The sequence below is a fragment of the Bombina bombina genome, chromosome 5, assembly GCF_027579735.1.
Source record: "Bombina bombina isolate aBomBom1 chromosome 5, aBomBom1.pri, whole genome shotgun sequence".
NCBI classification, from domain to species: Eukaryota; Metazoa; Chordata; class Amphibia; order Anura; family Bombinatoridae; genus Bombina; species Bombina bombina.
The window spans coordinates 615,762,669-615,784,174 of NC_069503.1; the positions used below are offsets into that span (position 1 = coordinate 615,762,669).

Below are 21,506 nucleotides of genomic sequence, written 5' to 3' on the forward strand. Positions count from 1 at the left end.
CATAGATTTTTTATTATTATTATTATTAAATATATATTTATATATATTTATATCTGATAATGTTAATGTTAATATATATTTCTATACCTACAGTATATATCTATAGGAATATATAAAGGTATATAGACATATATATAGAAATAGTTATTTAACATAAAAATACAATTTTCCTTTATGTGAAGAATATTGGAATGTTACATATTTACAGTAAATACACAACAAAACACATTATTAAATATTATTATAGTATTATTTTGACCTGTAATCGCTCTGATAAAATAAATAACACCCAATCCTATTTAACCCCTTCACTACCGGGACCTTCAGAGAAGAACTTACCCAAAATACCAGAGAATATTTAGCATTTTTGCTATCACTCCATTTAAACAGAAATAGAACCTTGTTTTTTTTTTTTATTTACTTGTCAAAACTATATATTTATTTTTAGTATACAACCCAAGGTATTGATCTAGGTCCATTTTGGTATAATTCAAGCCACAATTTCACCACCAAATTTACTTTTTCACAAACTGAAATTATTTACATACCGCTTGTGCAATCATAGCACAAATGATTGTAAAAGCTTCTCTAGGATCCCCTTTGAAATTTCAAATTTACACTATTCAATAAAGATTCAACAATATCCTTGTCAGGTGATTGATTCCAGTGAGCAAATAGGTATGTTAGCTTTATTTTTGTTCTGCTCCAAACCTGACACTAATAAAATTTAAAAACAAATGTATGTACAATATTTTTGTCTGAGCTTGTTTACTTATTACTTTAAGAAACAACAATACCCAATCAGATTTTACTGTGTAAGAATAAGTAAAAATGTTATAAAAAAACAGTGACTGTTATTGCTACGGAAAAGAAAATATTGCACAGCACATTAACTAATGGTGTATACCTATTTCTTGCTGATCTTCAGTTGAGCTGCATAAATGCAGAGCGGAGATCAATAATCATATTGTCTAACTCTAATTATATAACCGAAAACTCTGACTTCATAATCTTCTGCTTGCAAACCTCTGTACAAATAGATGATCCCCTTTGTCTCAAAAAAAGTTTCAAACATAAGCAAAAGAAGGTTCCCATGAGGAAAACTTTTTTTTCCAAAATGCGCATCAATGTAATAAAAAGTTTATCCTTTATTTTTTAATTTATTGTAAGATAACAAAGTACAACATTTGAAAAAATGACTTAATTTTGATTTTTGTAATATATCAGTATTAAAAATTTTGCAGTTAAAGTTTTGAACTTGCCTGTGTTGCCATTTCCAGTTATAAGGTGTATGATACTACAGTATTGTTTCTTCTCACATAACTAATTTCCTATGCTCCCTAGCCACCTATATCACATGCATAGAGCCACCTATTCAGCTACCAGGCACTACTGACTGTAATAGGGCAGAGTACACTGCACAGAGCAAGTAAAGAAACAGTTTTTTGTTTACATTAGCAGAAATAAAGTACAGGTAGACCTCAGTTTACGCCGGGGTTAGGTTCCAGAAAGAATGGTTGTAAATCGAAACCATTGTAAATTGAAACCCAGTTTATAATGTAAGTCAATTGGAAGTGAGGGAGATAGGTTCCAGGCCCCTCTCAAAATTGTCATAAGTAACACCTAATACATTTTTTTTAAAGCTTTGAAATGAAGACTTTAAATGCTAAACAGCATTATAAACCTAATAAAATAATCAAACAACACAGAATATATAATTAAACTAAGTTAAATGAACAAAAACATTTGCTAACCAACATTATAAACCTAATAAAATAATCACACAACACAGACTTCACTTGCATTTTTCTGCAAACAGTTCTTTCTATGCATTCCAATCTGGACTGATTTATAGACAGGAAGATCTTGTTCCTTTTAAATCTGCTTGATAGCTCAGGTCTGGTTAAACTGATTAATTTCAGCTTGCTTGGCTTTGCTGCAACACAAGCGGACAGCTCCACCTACTGGCTATTTTAATAAATGCACTGCTTCTCAATAGCAGTCACATGACTAGAAAAAAGGTTGTTATTCTGAAACGGTGTAAATTGAACCGTTGTAAAACGAGGGCCACCTGTATAGGGACACAAATGAAGCAGAAGCTGACTCCCTTCTCTGATAGACATTCTCTGTAGTTGATTACAATTCCTGCACAGTCTGGGTTACCCTGGCAACCAACTAGTTTCTGCAGGGAGAGCAGTTGAAATGTATATTACTTACACTGCTCCCTGAAAGGTTGCCTTAGCTGCCTAAACAAACTTTCTCTTTCAAGTTGCCTTATTTCTTCTAAAGTAAGACATAAAACTGCTACCTTTTATGGTGTACACAATATACTGTGCACTGTGCACATCTAGTACAGCCACAGCCATTGGTGCCTGGTAGCAGAGTAGGTGGCTCTATACATGCTAAAATAATGAGCTGTGTGGAGAAGAAACAATACTATAGTACCATACAGTTCATAGCAGGAAATGACAACACAGACAATTGGTTACTCTCAATGTTAACAACTTTAGCTGAAAATGTTTAATATATTACAAACATACTATTTAAAGGGACAGTCTACTCCAGAATGTTTATTGTTTAAAAAGATAGATAATCAATTTATTACCAATTCGCCAGTTTTGCATAAACAACACTGTTATATTAATACACATGTTACCTCTGTGATTACCTTGTTTTTAAGCCTTTGCAGACTGCCCCCTTATTTCAATTCTTTTGACAGATGTGCATTTTAACTAATCAATGCTGACTCATATAAATCCATTGGAGTGAGCATAATATCTATATGGCACATATTAACTAGCACTGTCTATTTTTTAAAAACTGTCAAAATGCACTGAGATAAGGGGCGGCTTTCAAGGGCTTAGAAATTAGCATATGAGCCTACCTAGGTTTAGCTTTCAACAAAGAATACCAAGAAAACCAAGCAAATTTGATGATCACAGTTGGAACACAGTTTAAAATTGATAAATAAGTGTGTGTGTACTCTACTCATCAACCAATAGGACCAGAGAAGGTACTTGCAGTCATAAGCAATATTAACAATTTAAGAAAAAGAGAAAATATTCACTACATCTGTGAACACTCAAGAATGACAAGGCAGCACTCAAGTCCCAAATAAGGAAATTTGTATTTTCACCCTTTCACATGTGTCAGAGACACTGAACTAACCAAAATTAGGAAAAGAGAAAAAACATATCAAAACAGGAAACAAGGAAACAAAAAAACAAAGCAAATCCAGGCCTGGAATACAGATATATGAACTGAGGAGCAAGTACATGGTTAAACAAAACACATATGAGCACATAAGTGTACACACACGCTCAAACCCTAAACAAGAAAGTTCAGTGCACAGTTCCAAAATCTCCACGCTTCGTTAAGCAGGAAATAAAAAGGCAATGCATGCAATTCCTTGAGTAACAATTTCCTCAAATAAACATATAAAGTGTTAAAGTGTCCTGATACAGCGTTCATTTACAAACCTCTCCACTTTTAAAAAACAGAGTTCCTGGGACACAAATTGCAGAATCCTGTGCCAACACTATACAGGGAACCCCCTGACGGATACAGCCGATGTGAAGGTAACTCTGGGACACTGATAGTCAGCTTCGTGTCAGTACCACATCAGGCACCATCTCATCCGAAACAGCTGCTGTCAGGGTAAATGTAGGTGGGTAAAGATGCCCCCGGACAGCTGTATTCCATGTCTCAACAGACAAGCTTGTTAACAAACGCTGTTTTTTAGAGCTGTTTAAAATTGCATGCCCTATCTGAGTCATGAAAGTTTCATTTTGACTAGACTGTCCCTTTAAGTCATTCTTTTTTCAAATATATTTTGTTTCTGACTACAGTGTCACTTTAAGGTGGACAAGGAATACAAACATTGAGAACATTTTAGGAGGTTAAAGGGACACTAAACCCAACATTTCTCGTTCATGATGCAGGTAGAGAATACAATATTAAACAGCATTCTAATTTACTTCTATTATCTAATTTGCTTCATTTTTTAGATATCCTTTGCTGAAGAAATAGCAATGCACATGGGTAAGCCAATCACACGAGGCATCTATGTGCAGCCACCAATCAGCAGCTACTAAGCCTATCTACATATGCTTTTCAGCAAATGATATCAAGAGAATGAAGCAAAATAGATACTAGAAGTAAATTAGTAAGTTGTTTAAAATTGCATGCTCTTTCTAAATCATAAAAGAAAGAATTTGGGTTTCCTGTCCCGCTCTGAGCTGTCGCAAATTGTCTCAGTCAGGTGCTAACGAGGGCTCAGAACCGTCGCTAGCACTCTCCCACCTTGAGGGATATCTGAGGGCTCCTACCCGCTCCTACCCCGGCGATCTGGCCTGCATAGTGACAGGCATCGCCGGGGCTTCACGTTTCGCGTGGTGACGTCACGCGCACTGACGTGATGATGTCACAGCGCAACTTTATTTAAAAAATACAATATACAATATAGGGAAATGGGGCATGCTGCTTAGAAGCCTGTATCTCAGGCATCTAAGCAGCTACAGACCCCCAAGACCCACAGTTGGAAAGTTAATCGCCTAACATTTTCAATGGTAACTGTATATGTCTTGGGGATCTGAAAAAAAATAAGAAAGTTAAAAAAAATATATATAAAAAACAAACAAACAAAAAAAAAACCTCAAATCCAGCTCTTAGCACCCAGGTGGGAAAGTGCTTAGCACTCAAAGGGTTTAATCATTGTGACGTTGGTACATGTATTGAGCATAAATACTGCTTGTAGACGTGGATAATTACCTATATTGAAATGCTTAACGGCATGAAACGTGTAAAATGATGGCTTTTGTTTGATATGTGTCCTTTGTGTTCCCTTATAACAGCAAAGCTTGAACTTTTATTACATTGATGGAGAATTTTGAAATGCCTTTTTTTCTCCTGGAAAACTTCTTTTTCTTATGTTTAATAATTATTACTTTATAAAGACTTCATTTTTTCTATGTGTAAGGATTTAAAGTACTATAGCATTGCTTAACCTCTTAGATGTGTATGACAATAACTGTCGATACTGCCAGTGGAGGCTCCTCCATATGTGCACTGTCGCACGTGAACCCCCAGGGGGCAGAGGAGGGGAAAAAAATGAGCAGGAAAAAAAAATATGAAAAATTTTATTTTTTATTTTTTATGTATATTATTTTATATTGTATTTATTATATTTATTGTGCAGTGTGCAGTGTATACTATCGGTATCATGATCATGATGCCAGCTTAAGCTGCTTGCAATGCTATCACATCAGATATTTTCATTTTGGTACCAGGTACATTTTAGTTTATTAGGCAGGAGGCAGGAGCTAGGACCGGGTGGACACTTCAGTGTGTGCTGACGTCCGTGACGTCACACACACCACAGCACCATGGTGCTCGTCGCACTGCTGCCTGAGGGGGCTGAGAGAGGCTGAGTCTGTGAGTCATAGATTGACAGTCAGGCTCCAGTCTCCACCCCCCACACGCACGTGCGGTAAGGAGCTCTATATGCCTGCACAGTGATCGCAATGTATTCACTGTGCAGACGTAGCTCCTCCCCAGCTTCATGCCTATAGAGGCATAATCGCACAGGCTAAACTGTGCGGTCGTTCAGCCTGTGCTCTGTCTCCTCCCCCAGCCTCTCGATCCGGACTGTGTGATAGGCTGAGAAGCTAATAAGGTATACCAAAGCGCCAACTATACGAAGGCTGGGTCTGGACCTAATGCAATATTATCAAACGATTACAATAAACAATTTATTGAGTACACAAATAAGTTAAAAACATGGATCCATGTATAAACAATCAAATTTATACAACAATAATAGCTAAATGAATAGTTAAAACAAATAGTTATGTAACGGATATAGCATTTAAAATTGTGCAAACATTGCTCTTAAAAATATTCATAAAAAATTCCAAATTTAGTATAAGGCTCACAACAGAAATTCAACTTTGTGTTTACCATATACACATACACAGATTTGTACAGCAATAATAGCTAAATGAATAGTTAAAACAAATAGTTAAATAGCAGATATGGCATTTAAAATTGTGCAAACAATGCTCTTAAAAAATATTCCTAAAAAATTCCAAATTAAGTATAAGGCTCACAACAGAAATTCAACTTTGTGTTTACCACATACACATAATAGGTGAAATATATTAGTCAGTTATATAATATTGTTCTCGATTCTATGCAATACTAAATATTGCCAATAGTGACTAATGTGTAGGGCTCTGAGTAAGACCTTTAACTATGTGTTTACCACATACGCATTGTCAAGTAAAAAATATTGTGACAGCAATAAGCCAATGTAAAGAATGTGTATCAAAAAAGTTGTGTGCAAAAATTAGTGTACAAAAGATATTAATGGTCAAAAAATAGGTTGATCTTCAAAAAACGTGAATTAAGAACAAAGATTGTGAAAAATGAAAAACCAAAAATTTACAAAAACATTGTGGTGTGTTCCAATAGTAACTTATATAAATGTAAATAATAGTCCAAAAAATAGTCCAACAGTGAAAACTTAATAGAAAAAATAATCCAACAATAAATTATAATAAGTAGTGTGTCTCTTTAAGAAAAAACAATAATCCTTAAAGTGTTGTGAATCCTAACAGCAATAGTTATGGTGATTTTCCAAGTGTTTTATACTGAATAGCAGTGTCAGTACTTGCTAGCCTTTTCCAACCAAAAATTCTATCTTCTTAGCAAATATTTTGTTATAACTGACTAATATATTTCACCTATTATGTGTATGTGGTAAACACAAAGTTGAATTTCTGTTGTGAGCCTTATACTTAATTTGGAATTTTTTAGGAATATTTTTTAAGAGCATTGTTTGCACAATTTTAAATGCCATATCTGCTATTTAACTATTTGTTTTAACTATTCATTTAGCTATTATTGCTGTACAAATCTGTGTATGTGTATATGGTAAACACAAAGTTGAATTTCTGTTGTGAGCCTTATACTAAATTTGGAATTTTTTATGAATATTTTTAAGAGCAATGTTTGCACAATTTTAAATGCTATATCCGTTACATAACTATTTGTTTTAACTATTCATTTAGCTATTATTGTTGTATAAATTTGATTGTTTATACATGGATCCATGTTTTTAACTTATTTGTGTACTCAATAAATTGTTTATTGTAATCGTTTGATAATATTGCATTAGGTCCAGACCCAGCCTTCGTATAGTTGGCGCTTTGGTATACCTTATTAGTTTCATCTTTCCATTTTGACAACTAGGTGTCAAATTATCAAAGCCAGAGGTCTTATTTAGTAGGCGCTAGGTGTACTCCACTATTGATAGGCTGAGAAGGCTCCCTGGCTCACGTGATGGTCCACACGAGGCTCCTCCCGGCTCAACGGCGCAAAAATCTTTGTGGAGATAGCCGTTGAGCTGAGAGGAGGCGTTTTGCATAGCTCTGTTGTGCAAAAATCTGTTAGCAAAAAACGAATTAGTTTTGCTGCCTGCTGGCAGTCATCAACAGTCAACACAGTCATATTTGCTGCTGCTGAGCCTGAGCTGCAGTGTGCAAATAGCCTTAGGGCTCCTTAGGCTAATTAATAAATATAGGCTAATATAGACAGTGAGTGAGTTAGAGTTCAGTTAGCCATTATTACATTTAGCTTAGCTTAGCAATAGAGTTTAGAACTTAACTTTAGATTCAGCTCTGTTGTGCAAAAATCTGTTAACTCCAAAAAATGATTTTGTTTTGCTGCCTGCTGGCAGCCATCAACACAGTCATATTTGCTGCTGCAGTGTGCAAATAGCCTTAGGCTAATAATAGACAGTGAGTGAGTTAGTTAGAGTTAGCCATTATTACATTTAGCTTAGCTTAGCTTAGCAATAGAGTTTAGAACTTAACTTTAGATTCACAGTCACTACTTACTAGTATTCTCTTATCTATCTTGTAGAACATAGTTACTAATTAAATTTTATACTACTATATTATATTAGTTCAGTAAGTTGTTTGACAGTTTGTGGGCAGATATTTTAATGATTTTTGCTGCAGGCCTGCAGTTTTTTATATAGAGTAACTGAGTGAGTTGAGTCTTGAACTACTAGTGTTGAATCTTTTTTTTTTCTACTTGTAATTTAAACAACAGATACAGTCTGAGTCTGAGATTGCTTTTTATATAGAGTAACTTGAGTTGAGTCTTGAACTTGAACTAGTGTTTAAAAAAAACATTTTTATTTTTCTACTTGTTATTTCAACAACACATACAGTCTGAGTCTGAGATTGCTTTTTATATAGAGTAACTTGAGTTGAGTCTTGAACTTGAACTAGTGTTAATAAATAAATAAATTCATTTTTCTACTTGTAATTTAAACAACAGATACAGTCTGAGTCTGAGATTGCTTTTGATATAGAGTAACTTGAGTTGAGTCTTGAACTTGAACTAGTGTTAAAAAATAAATTTATTTTTCTACTTGTAATTTAAACAACAGACACAGTCTGAGTCTGAGATTAGCAAGTTTAGGAGTATACTGGACTTTTAGGGAGTTCTTTAACAATTTAGTTCAACTTCTAGTTGATATTTTCTAATAGCTGCAGAGCAGCAGAGCTACCTACCTACAAGTTATATATTAGATAACAACCGCCAAACTATTTAAACTATTACTTCAAGTTGAGTTGTATATTTTCTAACAGCTGCAGAGCGACCTACCTACAAGTTATATATATAATATTAGATAGCAACCGCCAAAATATTAAACTATTACTTCAAGTTGAGTTGTATATTTTATAACAGCTGCAGAGCTACCTACCTACAAGTTATATATATATAATATTAGATAACAACTGCCAAAATATTAAACTATTACTTCAAGTTGAGTTGTATATTTTCTAACAGCTGCAGACTTTCGCAAAGGGGTGTGGCTTTTAAAAATGGGTGTGGCTTGTTAAAAGGGGCGTGGTTTTAAAAAGGGTCATGTTTTTCAAAGGGGCGTGGCTTTCTAAAAGGGGCAGGGTCTTGTGCACCCCCATTCTAAAACTTCACCAGCCGCCACTGGATACTGCTATAATTTGAAGGAACGTTGTTTTTGCGTAGTAGAAAGTACAGGAGGCCTTTGGCATTTTCAGAGTCTGTATTACATCTGTATTTTAGTGAGTCACTAGTTTATTATAAAAGGTAACTAATCTCAAAATGTAATCCGTCATAAAATGTTTTATTAATGGGACATGAAACCAAAAAAAAAAATGTATTTTGCGATTCAAACAGAACATACAATTAAAAAAAGAATAATTTATTTATCTTCTCAAATTTGCTTCATTCCCATGGTATTATTTGTTGAAGAGATACCTAGGTAGGCATTTGGAGCACTAAATGGCAGGAAATATTGCTGCCATCTAGTGTTCTTGCAAAATGATAACATTCTTGCAAATCTGCTGCCATAAATTGCTCCAGAAAAGTGCAAATTCCTGATCTTACTTTCCTGCATTTCATAAAAGAAACCAAGAGATTGAAGAAAATTTGATAATATAAGTAAATTAGACAGTTGATTAAAATTGCATGCACTATCTGAATCACGAGAAAACATGTTGGTTTTCACTTCCATTTAAAGAAATATTACAGCTTTGCTATATATATTCAATACTCAATTTGCCTGCTGTAAAATACCTTAAAAATGTGTTTTCCACAGCCCCTTTGGAGAGAATGGAATGCTCCAAGTAAACTAAAATATGATGACATTTACCCAAACCTTCAACATTCTATACAGTGATTCCTTAGATGATCTTCCAAGCTAATTTACATCTGTCTCTAATTGGTCACAACAATGATAACTAGGAACAAGGATTCAACTAGGCTTTTCAAGAAGTGTATTTTCAAACTGATTTTGATTTATTTATTTTTACATCCCAGGATTTAATTATCTTGGTTAAAATTGTATTGTGCTTTTGTAGAAAATGTATAATTTGCTATGAAAAAAGCACAACTTTTAAGCAGTATTATTTAGTACAGTATTACATCTACACTAGTAGCTATTGGGTTATTTATGTCACTGTAGTTAATTTATTATTATTTTATTCATATTTTTTTATTAATGCTTTCAAAACAAGTAACACTTTTACATATGTAACAAGACAATTGTAAGGTTACATGGTGAATTAAAACAGCATATTGGGTGATTAAAAGATAATAAGTACATCATAACTGATCTCGATTTTAAACAAATGTTTTGTATACATATTTTTTGCAAAGCAGTGCTTTAATTTTGTATATATATTATGCATGTATATAAAGTGATTTTAAGTTCCTTCTATACACCTTTTTAAATTACTAGAAGTATACTATTTTATACAAAGGTTCTTAGTGTTTTGTAGCATCTTTACTGAGTATGTTGTCATTTTCTGTTTATTGTACTAGTGATATATGACACAATGCTGCTATCAGATTTATTAGTTTCTTCTTATATATCTGTTTTTTTTTTCATGCATATGATCACAAAGCTAACATATTTAGCGGCTATCAAAGCTAAACAGCTTCCCATAAAAAAACATCAGTAACTCAATAGAAGTTCTCCACCTCTCTAAATAAATATAATGGTAAACATTCAACAGCTACACATCAAAACCTCCTCACACATGTAGCATCTGTTGCAGGAGCAAAATCAGCATAACAAAAGCACATCTTCCTGGGTATAAAAGACCAGATGTCTAAAGTAACTATCATAGTTTTGCTACAAGACTGATTCTTTCCATTCCAATAAACAAACAAGTGGGGAACACAAGCAAAAAGACTGACCATTTTTTTACATATAGAATGATATTGAATGATCTAAAAGTTAAAATTCTAACTTGTGCAAATATTGTTCTACTCATTTTCACCAAGGTTTTGACTTAGCTATCCAAATAAAAACATAGGTTTAATGGACTGGATGAAGTCTATTTTGTGAAGTGAAAGAAGATAGCACTTTGGATAGTCACAACTGTTAGTTGACAAATGCTAGATTACATTGCATCGCTGAATTTGGATTTTAATCTGAGTGAGTATTTTGCTCTTATATACACCGGTTTTGTATATATACACATATGGGATTTTGTTCCTAGTGTTAACAAGAGGCTATTCCACATTGGAGTATCCTACAGTCGTGCAGAGGCAATGAAAAGACAAATTCCTGAGCACTCATAGGGGAAGATTAAAAAAAACAACTTTATTTAAACAAGGTTAAAAATTCCATAGGCATGCAGGAATCAAGGAGGAAGCTTTTCTAATGCGTTTCGCACCCCTAGTGGCGCTTAGTCCTAAAATTTTAAATAGATAATTATATATTGATATTTTGGCACTTTCACTTTTTACAAAAGAAAAGATTATGAAATGAGATTGAAACCAATGGTCCTAAATTTGGAATCATATGTTAGGGAGGGACGCCCCACATATTCTGGAGCTTTTAACAACTCAGAGATGGGAGGGTGATTTTATATGGGACACACTCGATTTAACTGTGCTGTACACCTCCATACCACATACTATGGGGATTTATAGCAATAGAACACATGTTTCAGAAATATTATATAGACTATAAACAACAAGAGTTTATAAAAAAGGCAATCCTCTTTGTCTTGAAAAATAACTATTTTCTATTTGAAAATCACTACTACCTGCAAAAGATTGGAACAGCAACAGGGACAAAATTTACCCCCACCTTAACCAAACTGTATAAGTGTTGGTGGAAGAATTGCTATATATACAACAATAACTCTTACAAGGATAACATTGTAAGATGGTACAGGTTCATTGATGATGTGGTAATGATCTGGAGGGGTGACTCTAACAAGATTGATTCCTTTGTGGACTATACAAATTGAAACATGTGTAATTTCAAATTCACATATAACAAGGATCCAAACAGTGTCACCTTTTTAGATCTCACATTATCACATGAAAATAGTAAAGTAATGACCAGACTCTACAGAAAGGAAACTGATACTAATGGACTTCTGCATGCGAAAAGTGAACACTATGAAAAATGGATTAGGAACACCCCATTTGGACAATTCTTGAGGGTGAGACGCAATTGTTCAGTACTTGAGGATTATGATGAAGCAGCAGAGGTTCTTAAGAGAAGATTTAAAAACAACAAATACCGTAAAAAGGTGGTAGATTAAGCTAATAATAGAGCAAGGAATATGAATAGGAACAACCTAATAAAGGGAAACAAACAGAAAGTGAAAACTAGGGGACAGATGGGCCTCATCACTACATACAATGGATCCGCTGGTATTATTAAAAAAGCCTTAAAGAAGACCTGACCTATTCTATTGAAAGATCCATTGCTAGAAGGGATTACAGATAAACACTGATGATAACCTTCAGGAAAAACAAGACTTTCAAAAATATAGTATCACCCACAGTGTTAGAGGGGAAGAATTGGAGTAGGAAAACAGGTGCAGAAAACACCCTAGTAGTAGGTTTCTTTGGTTGTGGGAGGAAGAATTGTACTTGTTGCAAATACAAAGATGGAGATAACAGACGGGTCACTTCAGTATTTGATAGGAAGACCTTTCCAATTAGGGGATTCATTAACTGTAGGTCAAAATATGTGGTTTACCAACTGGAGTGTGAGTGTTCCCTTAAATATATAGGTAAAACAAAAAGGAGTTTTTAGACAAGAGTAGCTGAACATGTACGTAACATCGAAGGGGCATACATAAAGAATAGCGTATCTTCCCACTTTGCATTGGCCATTGGAAAGAATCCTAAGTCCTTGAAAGTGAAGGCATTTGAACATGTAGAGAGAGAAATTAGGGGAGGTGATAGGCTATTGGCCCTCCGTAAGAGGGAAACACATTGGATTCATAGATTGGTTACATTAGATCCAAACGGCTCAATATTGATATCAATCTAGCAGTCTTCCTACAAAAATGAACCCCCTTTAAAGAGTTTAGGATCAAGTTGTATAGCAGTATTTACAATTTGGAAATGTGAAGGGATACATAGGATTGTTCTTGTAGTGCACCACTAAAGTAGTTAAAATAATAGTAGTTAAATCAAAATAAACATTGGAATAAAAACAAATAACACATATAGTTATTCGGATACAACTAACAGATTGTTTTACTCGGAAGTATGAGCTCTGGCTATTGGTATAGTACTAAGGGTACACATAATCAAGGATACTCACCACTGCTCATAATATTCATAGTACTCAGATGAAGGATATAATAAATAGAGAACACATGGCTAATTAGTAATCAAAAGCAACACATTTGTTTGGACCATTCTGAAGTGTGAGTTTGTATTTAGAGAATCGCTCATTAGCCATTTAGGGTCATGGGAGCGCAAGTTATGTAAAATCCATTACTGGGGAAACGCTATATTCAGTGGATTCAAGATACGTTGGAAATATGTTTGGTTAGTCTCGTTTGAAAGACAATGATACAGCAGGAATTAGAAAGAGCAGAATATAGACGTCTTGAAAATCAGCACTTGAGAGCAAGGTGGTGGATCAGCGTGACCAGCCCCTAATTACACAGTATAATAGAGAGTTGGATTGGGCAAGTGGGCTATCCTCTGATGAAGCGGGATTGGACCCGCGAAGCATCTCCGTGTTTATAAACACTGTCTTTATAAGTGATTGTATTTGTCATGTTATTGTTTATTTATTGTTCATATTTGCTTTTTTTTGCCTTTTATCCGTAAGCCCCCTCTGCTAGTTCACTTTGGGTATAAGACAGCGACACTGCCACTACAACTCTTTATCCACAGAAACATATGCAAGCATCTTGGAGATCATTGCTTCACTCCAGTGAGCTGTGAAAGGGGACAGGAAACATTTTATCATCTGGAGACCCCAGTGTACAGTTGGAAAGACTTGTACTGGACATTGGGACTACTTGAATGATGAACGATTGCATGCAGAGTACTTCGGCTCTGAGCGAGGTTCATTTTGTGAGTGTATTGCACATTTTTATTAAATCTTATTGTGAAGTTGACATATCTACTCTCTGCCTCTGGTGTAGCACTTCTTCCCTACATTTTTTTTTACAGATATTTGATACAGAACAAGAACTTGCCTTTTTTCCTGTATGTAGTCTTAAATAGCACTCAGGACAACCTTACACAAACCTCAACCAATATTTAACCCCTTAAGGAACACAGCACTTCCATTTTCTGACCGTTTGGGACCAAGGCTATTTTTACATTTCTGCTGTGTTTGTGTTTAGCTGTAATTTTCCTCTTACTCATTTACTGTACCCACACATATTATATACCATTTTTGTCGCCATTAAATGGACTTTCTAAAGATACCATTATTTTCATCATATCTTATAATTTACTATAATTTTTTTTAATAAAATTTGATGAAAAAATGGAAAAAAACACACTTTTTCTAACTTTGACCCCCTAAATCTGTTACACATCTACAACCACCAAAAAAAACCATGCTAAATAGTTTCTAAATTTTGTCTTGAGTTTAGAAATACCCAATGTCGACATGTTATTTGCTTTTTTTGTATGTTATAGGGCAATAAATACAAGTAGCACTTGGCTATTTCCAAACCATTTTTTTCACAATTAGCGATAGTTACATTGGAACACTGATATCTGTCAGGAACCCCTGAATAACCCTACTCATGTACATATTTTTTTTTACTATACAACCCAAAGTATTGCTCTAGACCCATTTTGGTATATTTAATGCCACCATTTCACTGCCAAATGCGATCAAACTAAAAAAATAGTTCACTTTTTCACAAACCTTAGGTTTCTCATTGAAATTATTTACAAACAGCTTGTGCAATTATGGCACAAATGGTTGTAAATGATTCTCTGAGATCCCCTTTGTTCAGAAATAGCAGACATACATGGCTTTGATGTTGCTTTTTGGTAAATAGAAGGCCGCTAAATGCTGCCACGCACCACACTTGTATTATGCCCAGCAGTGAAGGGGTTAATTAGGTAGCTTGTATGGAGCTTGTAGGGTTAATTTTAGATTTAGTGTCGAGATCAGCCTCCCACCTGACACATCTCACCTCCTGATCCCTCCCAAACAGCTCTCTTCCCTCCCCCACCCCACACTTCTCCCCTGCCATCTTAAGTACTAGCAGAAAGTACTAAACTAAAAGGCTTTTTTTTTTTTTTTTTTAATATCTATTCAGCTGTGATGGACCCCCCTTAGCCCCCAACCTCCATGACCCCCCCCAAACAGCTCTTTAACCCTCTCCCTGCTACCTTTTTGCTGCCATCTTGGGTACTGACTGGTGTCTGCCAGTACCCACTTTGCCTCCCAAAAAAAAGTATTTTAATTTTTTTATATAATTTGCATTTTTCTGTAGTGTAGCTGTCCCCCCTTCAATACCCCCCTCCCTCTCCCCCTCCCAGATACTTTGATCATTATTTCCCCCCCCCTCCCTCTCCCTCCTTCTCATTAAATTACATTGGTGGCAGTGGTTGCTGCATACACGCACACGCGTGCGCCCCCTTCAGGCCCCTAAGCACACTCCTGGCACCCGGCGTGCACATTGCACATACAGGAACCGGATACCCGGTAGCGATGTGCCGCCCACCCGCCTCCCTGCTAAGGCTCCTACCCACTAACGATCGGCACCATCGCTACTCTCTGCACCAGTAGCGATGGTGCCGATCGTTCGTGGGTGGGAGCCTTAGCAGGGAGGCGGGTGGGCGGCACATCGCTACCGGGCATCCGGTTCCTGTATGTGCAATGTGCACGCCGGGTGCCAGGAGTGTGCTTAGGGGCCTGAAGGGGGCCACAGAGTGGCTCTCTCTGCATCAGATGCTTGAAAAGGGTATTGCAGGATACCTCAATATTGAGGCATCACTGCAATACCCTGAGAGCTGCTGGAAGCGATCGCAATCGATTCCAGTGCTCAATTAGACCAAGGACGTACCAGGTACGTCCATTGTCACTAACTGACAATTTTTGCAGGACGTACCTGGTACGTCCTTGGTCGTTAAGGAGTTAATTACTTTACTGTTGATTTCCCAGCACCAGCTGAAAATCAAAGCTTTATATAAACAACCCTTTATTAATTTTATTTATGTATCTATTTATTTATAAGTGTTCTAACAAATTACCCACAGGTTGCTACCCTTCTATTATAGTAATCTTATTTTCATGAGAAAGCTTTTCTACTGGACTGTAATATATGCTTTAATATAGTTAAGTTTTCTTATCTCATGTGACCTTTTATTTTTCTACTCGCAATAAAATGTAATGGTCATTTTTATAAATATATAGATTTTGATGGCAGATAAAACCAGAAGACACATCCAGTCTTTCCATTTTTTTTTCTGTAGTGTGAACTTGATTTATTCTTTGGGTAGCTTTACTCATATCCCAGGCATTTTTTAATCCCCTTCCAGTCTTTGCCCTTCCCACTTTTGGAAGCTGTCATCCTTATATTAGAATTTGTCCTTCTGAGGCTTTTTCGTCTTAATTTTCAAGTGATTCTAATTTATACTAGCAGCCACTATAATTGTAAACTATAATTCTGATTTTATTTCTTATTTTAATTTAAATTTTTAATAAGCTGGCACTATTGAGAAATGTCTGCATTAATTCTCCCAACTTATTTCAAGAAACCAATATGGCACTCAATAATATCTCCTGTCTCCATGACAATCATTCTAAACTTTACCAAAAAAGGAGAACAGAAAAGGAGGTTTGGGTGCAACTATTTCTAAAACATAACATTCATTTTATAGATTAAAATCTACAAATAGGGGTATACAGAACAATAAGGAGGAAAATGGACCAACACTATGTCCCAAAAAGAGCTGATAATTTATCACCTCTAGGCCTTTATTAAACCAGTATATTGCTTAAAACTATACAAAATACTCTAAAAATGTAAATAAAGTGCCGACCAATCGGAAGCCATCTGCTTGACTCCGATTGGTCGCCGCTTTTACGAACCCGTGCTAATAAACGGTTTTCTGAAGGTATTTCTCAAAAAAGTCTGCAGAGACCTACATCATGGCGAACAATAGGAGTAGTGCCTACCTTCTCAGTTATTTTCAATGCATATATAGAGTGTGGTTCTATAGTTTCCATTCAGGTCCGTGTGGCTAAAAAAAGCCTTCCACCAATCAGATTATTTTCTATGGGATATAGTATATTATAAAATAAATCAACAGTATTTTCACTTTTAATACATTCACTAATGTTCGCATTATAGCTTAACTCTCTTATAATTTATTGTGAGTTTTATTTCAAAGATATGTTATTAATTGGGATCTATAAAATATGCATACTATGGAAGATATAGGTATGATACCTCATTTTATTATATGTCACCATATAATTAATTGTCATTATATCTCTTTGTGTTCTCTGAAATGGATCTCATCATAAAAATATCCAATAGTTGTTGTTTTCATTCATACCCCTGGGATGTGTGCTGTTTAATTAATAGCTCCATTTTGTTTCTGCCTGCAATAATAGGTTGGTAGGGTCACCACTCCTAATGCCTGGATTAAGTTGCTCAAGTCCCCATTATTTTAGGTGACTTTCATTACCTTTATACTGATAGTAAAAATGTTTAGCTACTGTAGTTAACTGTTTGTTCTTTTCTAGATCCTTGTGAGCATTCCTGATATTACAAAGTTGCTCTATTCTCCTAGTGCCAAAATCTGTAGTCGATATTCCTACATAATAAAAATTCTCATAGCCACGATATGCAATAAATTATATTTTTAATTTGACGGTTAATATATTGGGGTAGATTTATCAAGTGTCTGGTGGACATGATCCACTGTAGCGGATCATGTCCGCCCGACATTGCGACATGCTTGTGCAATGCTGCCCCCTGCACATTTGCAGCCAATTGGCTGCTAGCAGGGGGTGTCAATCATCCCAATCGTATCCGATCGGGATGATTGCTGTCTGCCACCTCAGAGGTGGCGGATGAGTTAAGGAGCAGCACTTACGACCACTACTTCTTAACTTTTGCTTCTGGTGAGCCTGAAGGCTCGTGTGGAAACAGCTGCATCCGCAGCATAATAAATCTACCCTATTGTCTAATCTTTGTGTATTGCCAAACCTATCTTGTATTTCTTGTTTCTTACACATGTGTTTGCACACTCGGCAGTGTCCACAAGCTATAGAACCACTAAATATCGTTTTTCTCTTGCAATATATTTCATAATAGCTTCTAACCCATTTGTTTTTAAGATTAGGGCCTCTTCTATAGGTGATATTAGTGCTATCTGAAGACTTAGTGATAGGGTAACTCTGAAGTACCTGGCAGTGTTTTTGTAAGATAGATGCTACTTCTTTCGAATGTGTTGAATATGTGGTTATTAATCTCCCCTCATTACCATATTGATTCACATTTCTTTTCTTAGGAACAAGAAGTTCATTCTTCTTGTAATTCAGGGCCCTATGATAAGCTCTACTTAAAATATTCTAATATACCCTCTTAAAAGAAGTCCCTGTCTTAGTTCTGCTGCAGCTTTTTGAAAGGAATCATAATTTGAGCAATTTCGCCTAAATCTTAAGTACTCACCTATAGGTAAACCCTTTATAGTGGAAGGTGCATGATTGCTACTTGCTAACAGTTTGCTATTGGTTGCTGTGGATTTTCTATAAGCTTCAGTTTTTTATAAAATTGGTTTCTGACCACATCTAAATGACCACATCTAAAAAAAAATAACCTTTTGCATGATGGAGTGTAAGTTTTAAACCCATATTGTTAGAGTTAAGAATTGCCACAAAACTATTAAAATTTTCCAAAGGACCTTCCCAGAACATAGGAATATCATCTATGTACCTAGTCCATAGCCCAATATATTTTGTAAATTCTGACATGCCCTCATTAAATACTATAGTAGCTTCCGACCACCCCAGGTATAAATTTGCATATCTGGGTGCACAGGCAGTGCCCATCGCTGTTCCACATGTTTGCAGGTAAAACTGGTTGTTGAATATAAAATAATTATGTGTCAGAATAATTTGGAGTAGACTCAGTATAAGTATAAAATCTTTCTCTTTGAAGTTAAGGTTATCATCAAGGTTTAGGAAATATGATATGGCCTTCATACCCTATTCAGTTTCTATACTAGTGTACAGAGATTCTACATCAAGGGTTACTAATATGGTATCAGGGTTAAGTTCCCTATTCATTTTATTTAATACATCCATAGTATCCCTTGTGTAAGATGGTAGATTATATACCATGTTCCTCAACCTAGATCAACATATCTACTGGCTTTCTCACACTATGAAAGATTGCCAGAGACTATTTGTCTCCCTAGTGGATTGTCTAAAGTCTTATGGACTTAAGGAAGAAAATAAATTGTAGCTACCCTAACATTTTGCATTATTATGAATAATATTTCAAGGTCATCTATGGTACCCTCATTCCATGCCTCATTGATAATTCAGTTATGTTTCAATAGAAAATCAGAGGAGGGATTAGAGAAACGTTTCCTATAGTTTTTGGTATTGAGTAACTGATTTATGACCTCTTTTTCATACATTTCTTTTGGCCATAAAACTATGTTACCATATTGTGAGAAATTGTTGTGACTGTTAATTCATTGATATCATGACATACCATTTTATAAAAGTTTCAGGATAGGCCCCTTTAGGAGGTACAAATAGAGATTTCTTTGTTAATGGATCTAGTTACATTTTTACCTGAAATTTCTATGTAATATACTACACAATCCTGTTAGTAAACTAAATAGTGCCACTCTTTATTTATTTTTTGTATATTGCTCTTTCTAAACTGTCAGGAGTGCCATGCATAAAAATAAATACAAATAGAAACAATAAAATATTGTATTCAAGTTTAGATGATATTTGTTTCTTTTTCTAAGCCATTTCAAATCCATCATAAAACATGGGGTTTGAATTAGTAATCCCACTCAAATTAAAGGACCATTACATTTAAAAAATAACATGCTCTTATTTGTTAGAGCATGTCATTTTAATACTAGTGACCCTTTACCGCTATAAGGCCAATTTAACAAATATCTTGCGGACCTGATCCGACAGTGCGGATCAGGTCCGCAAGACATCGCTGAATGCGGAGAGCAATACGCTCTCCGTATTCAGCATTTTACCAGCAGCTCACAAGAGCTGCTGGTGCAACGCCGCCCCCTGCAGACTCGCGGCCAATGGGCCATCAGCAGGGGGTGTCAATCACCCTGATCGTACTCGATCGGGTTGAATTCCGGGGATTCCTGTCCACCTCATCAGAGCAGGCGGACATGGTTATGGAGCTGCGGTCTTTGTGACCGCTGCTCCATAACTTGTGTTTCTGGCGAGTCTGAAACTAGACAGAAACACGAGCTGTCAAGCTCCGTTCAGAGCTTGATAGATAGACCCCTATGTGTCTAACCCCAGCAAAGTGAAAAAAAGCAGCTGATCCAATCAGCAGCACTAGTAACACAACTTAGAGAGGCAGTTTCTGCTCGAGTCCAGAAGTGCTCTGGGGTCCAAAGCAATACTTCTACTATGTGTTTAACCTCTTTGTAAAGATTAAACACACAGAGGTGCAGGGTTACTTGTCTTAAAATTGCATGCTAATTTTTAAACTATAATGACCCATTATTTAAAAAAAAAGAAAATGTGCTTCACAGGCCTGTCAAGAGTTTTTTTGCAACATTTTTCACATGTAAAGATGTTAAAGGCATTGTGATAATAGAAACATTTTAAAAAGGGATCCATCTTGAGATCGAGATTGGCTGTGTAAGTTTATAAAGGGCTTACATTTGTGTATGAAGGCAGTCTCATGGTTCACTATACTTTTCTGTGGGAGTAAATGCTTCTCTGACACTGGTGGAATTTTAAAAGCAGCATTGCATTGAAGGTGTCATGTAAATAATCCCTTTACACGGTATTGAAAGGCAATACAATTTACATGTGTCACCAGAAACTCAATCTCTTTTGTTACAATAGTGAAACCTGAGTAATAAGCCTGTAGGAGTTGGGGGGTTGTGGATATATTGCACATGTGTATACACTGTGTTATGTGTTTAACTTTTAGGAAAACAAAATGTGTACAGGATATTAATATTCCATAGAAGACAGTTGCCGCAGTTATTTTAGTTTTACAAAAGTGCAATTTTTTAAAAACAAATTAATACAGCACACAGAGGAAGTGCAACACTCACTTACAATCACTCAGCTAAGATTAAAAGCAAAAATGAAAGAGTTAGTTACCGCATCTGGCCAAATGGGACAAGCCCAGGTACCAAGTCAAGGTCTCTTCCATAACCTGGGTCCCTAAACAGCCACACAATGCAAGCTCTCTATACAACAAACTGGGAACAAGTCAAGGGTGAACAGACTTATGTAATCACCCTAGCAACATACAAAACACGGAATGGGACTGCACTCTTAGACTGGACTGGGTACACATCCCATGACCCTGCAACATGCACAGCCTTGGGTGCTCAATAACACTCTCAGGAAGCTGCACTGTCCCCAGAGTCACAGGCAGTTAACCCCAGACAGGTCTGGGTGCAAGGCCCATAGGGACTATATATATATATATATATATATATATATATATATATATACT

The 21,506-nt window shown here is 35.7% G+C and overlaps 1 protein-coding gene across 1 annotated transcript in view; it reads right to left on the reverse strand.

The window, feature by feature from the left end:
- Positions 1-21,506, reverse strand: part of SLC6A3 (solute carrier family 6 member 3) — a 297,995-nt gene that overhangs the window by 215,300 nt on the left and 61,189 nt on the right. The gene's annotated exons all lie outside the window — the stretch shown is intronic.